Raw genomic sequence first — 8,338 nt, 5'->3', positions numbered from 1 at the left:
CCCCAACAACAACAACATATTATTTATCCCCCGCCCATCTGGCTGGGTTTCCCCAGCCACTCTGAGCGGCTTTCAACAGAATATTAAAATGCAATAATCTATTAAACATTAAAAGCTTCCCTAAACAGGGCTGCCTTCAGATGTCTTCTAAAAGTCTGGTAGTTGTTTTTCTCTTTGACAACTGATGGGAGGGCGTTCCACAGGGCGGGTGCCACTACCAAGAAGGCCCTCTGCCTGGTTCCCTGTAACTTGCTTCTCGCAGCGAGGGAACCGCCAGATGGCCCTCAGCACTGGACCTCAGCGTCCGGGCAGAACGATGGGGGTGGAGATGCTCCTTCAGGCATACTGGACTGAGGCCATTTAGGGCTTTAAAGGTCAGCACCAACACTTTGAATTGTGCTCAGAAACATACTGGGAGCCAGTGTAGGTCTTACGCGGTGCCACCCCCACCCCAACCCCCAGGCAGCGGCTAAACATAAGATGTGTTTAATAAACTCAAGCAAACAATGATCTAGATTAGAAATGACCACAACTTTATTGATTACAGATATTCTTCTTCTTCTTTGGCGATCACCCGTAGCCAAGTAAGATTGTCTTCCATGAACACGGTTTTAGCAGTGAGTCCGTAAGTGACTGTGGAGGCCAATTCTGGATCCACACATCCTTCCACAGTGGGGACGTTGGTTTCCAGACGGGAGTTGATCACGGTGAGGGTTTGCCAAGCATGCCTTCCTCTTAGCACGTTTCTCCCTTGCATCCTGAGTTTGAGTGTCTTCAAAGCCCATGGCACCCTTGGTCAAGGCTGTTCTCCAGTTGGAGCACTCGCAGACCAGTGTTTCCCAATTGTCGATGTTTATACTACATTTTTAAGAATTTGCCTTGAGAGAGTCTTTGAACCTCTTTTGTTGACCACCAGCATTACGCTTTCCAATTTTTTGTTCGGAATAGAGTAGTTGCTTTGGAAGATGATCATCAGGCATCTGCACAACATGACCAGTTGATGTTGAAGAATCATTTACAGATATAGACGGATTTTCAGCTCAGGCATTGGGTGTATATCTGTTCCAGTCCCCGCAAACAAACAAAAAATTATTTTTTTAAAAGGTAAGGGAATTCAGTTCCCCTGAGTTCCTACTGGGGGGGGGGGAACCCTGCTTCCCACAACCAGAGGTGTTCTGATGCTATTTTATAATAACGAAATGCAGAATATCCCCTTATCCCTTGCGCAGCACTGTTCAAGCTTATTTTAAAAATCCATATACCCACACGTATATACCCCTCATAGCTGAGATCCCTGGCCTTGTAAAGTGGAAGCTGTGATTTAAATAGAGCAGGCGATACCTATGGGAGGGGATGTTTAGAGTCAGTATTTGTGTTGCTACACTCCGCTGTTACCAGACGCTATAATAAAATCGCTTGCATCAGAGGAAAGCTGACCACACATTTTAGCACTTTTCATAGCTCAGACTTAATCACGGCAGGAAGTTTCCTGCTACTAGGGGAACATATTGCGTCACCAAACATCTGACACGGGTATCGTGTGTCAATCACTTTGCTTAAGGTCATTAAAAATATTAGGGGGTGTCCTCTTACAATATAAAGCCTTTGCACGGAGCGACAATTAACGGGGCCCGTAGCAATGACAAATAATTGAACAGGTGGATTAAAAATAAACATCCCTCCCGTTCGTAGCGTGGAAAGTGATTAACATCAGCAAGACTCCGCAAGCCGATCTGTTGCCGAAGGGACAGCATTTAGCAGGTTTCAGCATGGGAAATAAAAAGGATATCTTCCAACGCTGTGCCCCTACCACCTAGTCATTTACTTAGTGCAGCAACCTGCTTTGGTCATATTTTGAGTTTAGATGCACTGAAAACTCAGTTGGGAGACTGACATTAGCCCTACCCCCCACCCCCGCTCCAACTGACACAGGTTTTTTTAAAACAAAAATATTTTTTATTTCAGTTTTTTTAGGTTACAAAACTACGTACACTGTCTCTTACCCGCACCCCGATCATAGAGTCGTTTCTGTAGATCAGTTCATTCAATGTGAGACTTTACGGGTGTATACAGTACAGTGGTACCTCGGGTTAAATACGCTTCAGATTACATATGTTTCAGGTTACAGACTCTGCTAACCCAGAAATATTACCTCGGGTTAAGAACTTTGTTTCAGAAATCGTGTCGCAGTGGTACAGCAGCAGTGGGAGGCCCCATTAGCTAAAGTGGTGCTTCAGGTTAAGAACAGTTTCAGGTTAAGAATGGACCTCCAGAACAAATTAAGTATGTAACCAGAGGTACCACTGTATAGGTTTGGGGGAGAAGAGAGGGTGGGGTTGGGTGGTAAAAAGTGCCTTCTTTTACTTAGTGTGGGGGGGGGGGAGTTGTGCTGATGTTGATATGATACAGCCAAGCTTGTCCAGGATGTGGACCTCATTCCACGATTGCCTTGTGAGGCTCCAAAAATTTCCTAAACCTCTTTCACGAGACATGACTGCACATGGCAAGGTGGCGAGAAACTGCCCTTTTTAGTTGACTGGCATTTAATAACCTCGTGTGCAGATTACCTTGAGACAGTTGTTTAGCTATTAATAAATCAAGGATGATTATGGCGGTGGTGATAATTAATCATTTGAGGAGGAGAGTTTTGCGTCTCTCTGTGTGTGCATGCATATGGGGTAAGGTAAAGGACCCCTGGACGGTTAAGTCCAGCCAAAGGCGACTATGGGGTTGTGGCGCTCATCTTGCTTTCAGGCCTAGGGAGCTGGCGTTAGTCCACAGACAGCTTTCCGGGTCATGGGGCCAGCATGACTAAACCACTATTGGCACAACAGATCACCGTGACGAAAACCAGAGTGCACGGAAACGCCATTTACCTTCCCACTGCAGTGGTACCTATTTATCTATAGTGGTACCTCGGGTTACAGATGCTTCAGGTTACAGACTCCACTAATCCAGAAGTAGTACCTTGGGTTAAGAACTTTGCTTCAGGATGAGAACAGAAATCATGCTCCGGCGGCGCAGCAGCAGCGGGAGACCCCATTAGCTAAAGTGGTGCTTCAGGTTAAGAACAGTTTCAGGTTAAGAACAGACCTCTGGAAAAAATTAAGTACTTAAGCCAAGGTACCACTGTATTTATTTTTCCCAATTTGAATGATAAAAATGGTGATTTTCTTGAGTCAAAGTGAGAGTAGCCCTAAACATTTTTAAAGGAAAAAATGCACTGCCCACAGCACAACCACAAAATCTGCAAGGGGCAGGGCTTTACTTTCAGCCTTGACTTGCCAGAACTCAGGATGAGAACAGAAATCGCATGGCAGCAGTGGGAGGCCCCATTAGCTAAAGTGGTGCCTCAGGTTAAGAACAGTTTCAGGTTAAGAACGGACCTCCAGAACGAATTAAGTTCTTAACCCGAGGTACCACTGTACTTGCACTGGCGTGCTTTCGAAGTGCTAGGTTGGCAGGAGCTGGGACAGAGCAACGGGAGCTCACCCCGTCGTGGGGATTCGAACCGCGACCTTCTGATTGGCAAGCCCAAGAGGCTCAATGGTTTAGACCACAGTGCCACCCGCGTCCCTGCATATGGGGAGAATACACTCACCACTGAAAGGTGGGCCCTGGAGAGTTGACCAAGGGTAAACCATAGAATCATAGAATTGCCGCCTCGGAAAGGTACCGTGAAGGGTCATCTAGTCCAACCACCTGCAATGCAGGAATCTTTTGTCCAACGTGAGCCTCAAACCCACAACCTGAGATTAAGATTCTTGTGCTCTACCATCTAAGCTACTCAAATGAAGCCTTTGAGACCAAATAGAGAGAGAGAGAGAGAGAGAGAGAGATTGAGACTGCCAACCCCTGATCTAAAGCACACATGTTTTGGCTTTGCTTCAAAAAAAATATATCAAAAATTCACAGTGGCTCACAACAAAAATATGATAAAAGTACAACAACATTGCTAACAGCGCAAAGTTATTTGCCTGCTCAGAAGCAAGTCTAAATTAATGCAATGCATTGGAAGGAGAACCTGGGGAGGGAGCATGAGTGATGATGTCAGCTGCCATGTGACTGATGGACGCTCCTCGCTCGGGGAAATGAATGAGGTGAAAGTGAGGTTTTTCAAACTATGCTAGATTAATGCAGAAGAAGTTGGAGGAAGGAGATAATCACGAAGAGGCCGGCTACTTCGTTTCTTTCCAATGTCACACAAGCAGTTTGCACAAGAGCATTTCTTTGCCAGGTTGTCGGGATTTCTAAAGAAAAGCGAAAGGTTGTGTTTCAGGTGGCTGGAGCTCTGTGGTGAAAGTTCAATCGCTTTTACGAGTGGAATTTATTCCGTAAACGTTTATACAAAGGCTGTCAGCTGATCCTACTAAACTGAGTATTATGCTATATAGTGCTGCTTTCGGCAGGAGGTCTATATGTACATATATGGTTCAATACAGCGGCCTGCATTTCTGGAGACTTCTTGGAGGTGTGGCTTATGAAGACTGCCCTTGTAAGCTCCTGCAGTTAACAAAATTACCACAACACCACTATTCCTATGTAAATAAGGAATGGCGCTTAAATGACTAGAATCAGCAGAACCTCATACCCCTCCCAACCATCCAACTATTTACCCCAGGCATAGGCAAACTCGGCCCTTCAGATGTTTTTGGGACTACAGCTCCCATCATCCCTGACCACTGGTCCTGTAAGCTGGGGGTGATGGGAGTTGTAGTCCCAAAACATCTGGAGGGCTAAGTTTGCCTATGCCTGATTTACTCCTTCCAGACCTTTCAGCCCAACCACTGGTTCCCCAAATTCCCTTCCACCACAGTTATGAAGCAGGCTGCTATAGGAGCACTCCAGGAGCAACTGAAGAGAGAGAAAAAGATTAGAGTCTCATCCTCCCTCTTCTGCCTAGTGGCAGCTGGAGAAGAATTTAGAAGTCACAATACTCACCTCATTATTTCTGATTCACAAAGTAGGAGCACAGCAATAATTGCCTTTTGATAATGAATCTGTCATCTTAGGCAGGCCATCTCACCTTGTTGATTTCAGCATCCAGGTAGGCTCATAAGGAGACAGGTGGTCCTTGAGGAGAATTTTCATGACAACTTTCTCTTTAAAGCACAATGCTGTGGAAATGGTGAATTTTCATGATAACCTTTTATTTAAACCACAATGCTGTGGAAATAGTGAATTTTCATGGGGAATTTTCATGATAACTTTCTCCTTAAACCACAATGCTGTGGAAATGGGGAATTTTCATGGGGAATTTTCATGATAACTTTCTCCTTAAACCACAATGCTGTGGAAATGGGGAATTTTCATGATAACTTTTTCTTTAAACCACAACGCTGTGCAAGTGTGACAAACAGAACTCAATCGGGGGGGGCATTTTGTCCCTCCCTCCCTCCCTCCCTCCCTCCCTCCCTCCCTCCCTCCCCACCCCCAGCGCAAACCCTCCAAGCCAGCCACAACCATTCAAATTCAGCCATATTCCCCTTTCTGCCTCAAGCACTCACTTTGTGAATTGAATTAACAGCTTTCCTGGAAAACTGGCCTGTGATGACATGATTTCCTTGTGAACTCCATCCACCTGTCATGTTAAAGTTTGGGAAGCTGCCAGAACTGGCAGGAAATAATAGGCAGCAGGATACTGGTGTGTGTCAATGCCCCTGACCCTCCCATTCCTGAACATGAATAAGTTTGAAGCTCGCAAGGCGTCAGAGCCCATCAGCTCCTGGATCCACAGAAGCATATGGGTGGGATGCACAGCTATTAAAATAACATCCAGCCGGCCAGGTTGCTGCAGAAACCCTTCGCAGCATGGGAAGCACAAGGCGGTGACATTCTCTCCGGCCGGTGGCTCCCCACGCATCCCTTTGTTCTCTGGCAGACGTAAGGTTCTGAGCGGTTCTAAATGAAGAACGAAACACAATCCCTCTACCAGTCACTGTTTGACACAAGCTGAAATCAAAGTTCACCCAAGGGAAACATGAAAACGAACGGTCACAGTTTCCATGTTTCAAAAGCTCCTCTTTAGAAGGAAGTGTGGTCAACGGCAATGCTGAAAAATATCACAGTGGAAACGGGTTTCCAGATGATTGCATTGTTATTTTATAGCTTTTGTGGTGTGGGACACGGGTGGCGCTGTGGGTTAAACCACAGAGTCTAGGACTTGCCGATCAGAAGGTCGGCGGTTCGAATCCAAGCGACGGGGTGAGCTCCCGTTGCTCGGTCCCTGCTCCTGCCAACCTAGCAGTTCGAAAGCATGTCAAAGTGCAAGTAGATAAATAGGTATCGCTCCGGCGGGAAGGTAAATGGCGTTTCCGTGTGCTGCTCTGGTTCGCCAGAAGCAGCTAGGTCGTGCTGGCCACATGACCCGGAAGCTGTATGCTGGCTCCCTCGGCCAATAAAGCGAGATTAGCTCCGCAACCCCAGAGTCAGTCACGACTGGACCTAATGGTCAGGGGTCCCTTTACCTATGTGTTAATAATAATAATAATAATAATAATAATAATAATAATAATAATAATAAATTTATTATTTATACCCCACCCATCTGGCTGGGTTTCCCCAGCTACTCTGGGCGGCTTCCAACAAAACACTAAAATACAATAACCTATTAAACATTAAAAGCTTCCCTAAACAGGGCTGCCTTCAGATGTCTTCTAAAGGTTTGGTAGTTGTTTTTCTCTTTGACAACTGTGGGAGGGCATTCCACAGGGAGGGCGCCACTACCGAGAAGGCCCTCTGCCTGGTTCCCTGTAACTTGGCTTCTTGCAGCGAGGGAACCGCCAGAAGGCCCTTGGTGAAGGACCTCAGTGTCTGGGCAGAACGATGGAGGTGGAGACGCTCCTTCAGGTATACTGGACCAAGGCCGTTTAGGGCTTTAAACGCTGTCAGCATGGTTGCTTACTTCAGGTAAGTTTAACCCATGCACCTCTTAACTAAGGCACACCCCGTTTTAAGCAGGACACCCCAGAGTTCCAGAAGACATCCTGGCTTATGATTGGATCCTGGAATGTCCTGGTTTTTTGTCCAGCACTCTGACATGAGTTAGCTGACTCACACCAGAGCGCAGGACCAGATGATGCTCTGTTTTTTTGAGTTTTGCGCTCTCACATAGATCAGCTGAATCCCACAAGAGCCTGGGACCAAAAAAAATGAGTGTCTCAATTTTGATCAGTGGGATGTTGGCAGGTATGCTAAGGCGAAACGGCTTCATCCTGGGAGATACTTCATATTTTATGGGGCAGCAAATCCTCTTAGACCACTGACTGCAGCGGCTCACAATCAATCCATGGTTCCTGCTGAGTGTACCTTTCCATGCATCTGCAAAGAACATTCTTCTCCCTTTACTTCATTGCAAATTATGCATGCAGTATATGGGCCTGCTCTGCTTGGGGAATCTAGCACCACCACCACCACCAAAATTTTATTATTATTTATTATTTATACCCCGTCCATCCAGCTGGGTTTCCCCAGTCACAAGTTTGTTCTCATGTTTATGTATTGATTAATTAAATTAACATATTTTTCCGTGTATAAGACACCCCCATGTATAAGATGCCCCTTACTTTGGGGGGACCCAAATTTAAAAAATGGGCACATGCACTATCCATGTATAAGATGCCCCCAGATTTTTAACCTTATTTTAAAGTAAATTTTTTTTTAGAAAATTTAGAAAATGGGCACATGCACTATCCGTGTAGAAGATGCCCCCAGATTTTTAACCTTATTTTAAAGTAAAATAAATAAATAATGTATCTCGTCTTATACACAGAAAAGTACAGTAAATTTATCACGCCAATCCTGTGCAAAAGCCACAGGATGGTTGGCAACAGGCAAATAGATTTAAATAGTAATGATAATAATTTATTATTTATACCCCGCCCATCTGGCTGGGTTTTGCCAGCCACTCGGGGCAGCTCCCAACAGAATACATAGCATCTGTAAAATAACACAATCCTTTAAAACATTTTTGCAGAAGCAATCAGGTCTCACCTCCTCCAAACACTGTTCCCCCAATGTGTTGTAACCAACCACCTAAAATAGTGTTGAATGGTTATATGTGTGGATAGCAGCTGATGACAACAGACACTAGTAAAGTAATATTCCTTGTTTTACACATTTTAAAAACAGACACCCCCAAGAGATTTTAGCAAAATGAAGAAAAGGAGTCTAGCCAAGTCAGAACTGAATTGATATTGCTGTTTTCCCTCCAGGCACTAATTTTAAATTAATGCATCCCCCCCCCCCCGAAATTCAGAAAAACTTATATATTTTTATGTTGTTGTTGTTGTTGTTGTTGTTGTTGTTGTTGTTGTTGTTTAGTCGTTTAGTCATGTCC

At 45.1% G+C, this 8,338-nt stretch overlaps 1 long non-coding RNA gene across 1 annotated transcript; it reads right to left on the bottom strand.

Annotated features, from left to right (window-relative positions):
• Positions 1–512: 512 nt before the first annotated feature.
• Positions 513–1,909, bottom strand: LOC310839322. Its single transcript, XR_014561433.1, has 2 exons — positions 1,267–1,909; positions 513–1,059 (listed from the first exon to the last, which is right to left on the bottom strand). It is a non-coding gene; the product is annotated as an uncharacterized lncRNA (long non-coding RNA).
• Positions 1,910–8,338: the final 6,429 nt, after the last annotated feature.

The sequence above is a fragment of the Podarcis gaigeae genome (genome assembly GCF_964106915.1).
Source record: "Podarcis gaigeae genome assembly, chromosome: 2".
Lineage (NCBI taxonomy): Eukaryota > Metazoa > Chordata > Lepidosauria > Squamata > Lacertidae > Podarcis > Podarcis gaigeae.
The sequence above is the reverse complement of the archived record's forward strand: the minus strand, read 5'-3'. Positions and strand labels throughout refer to the sequence as shown.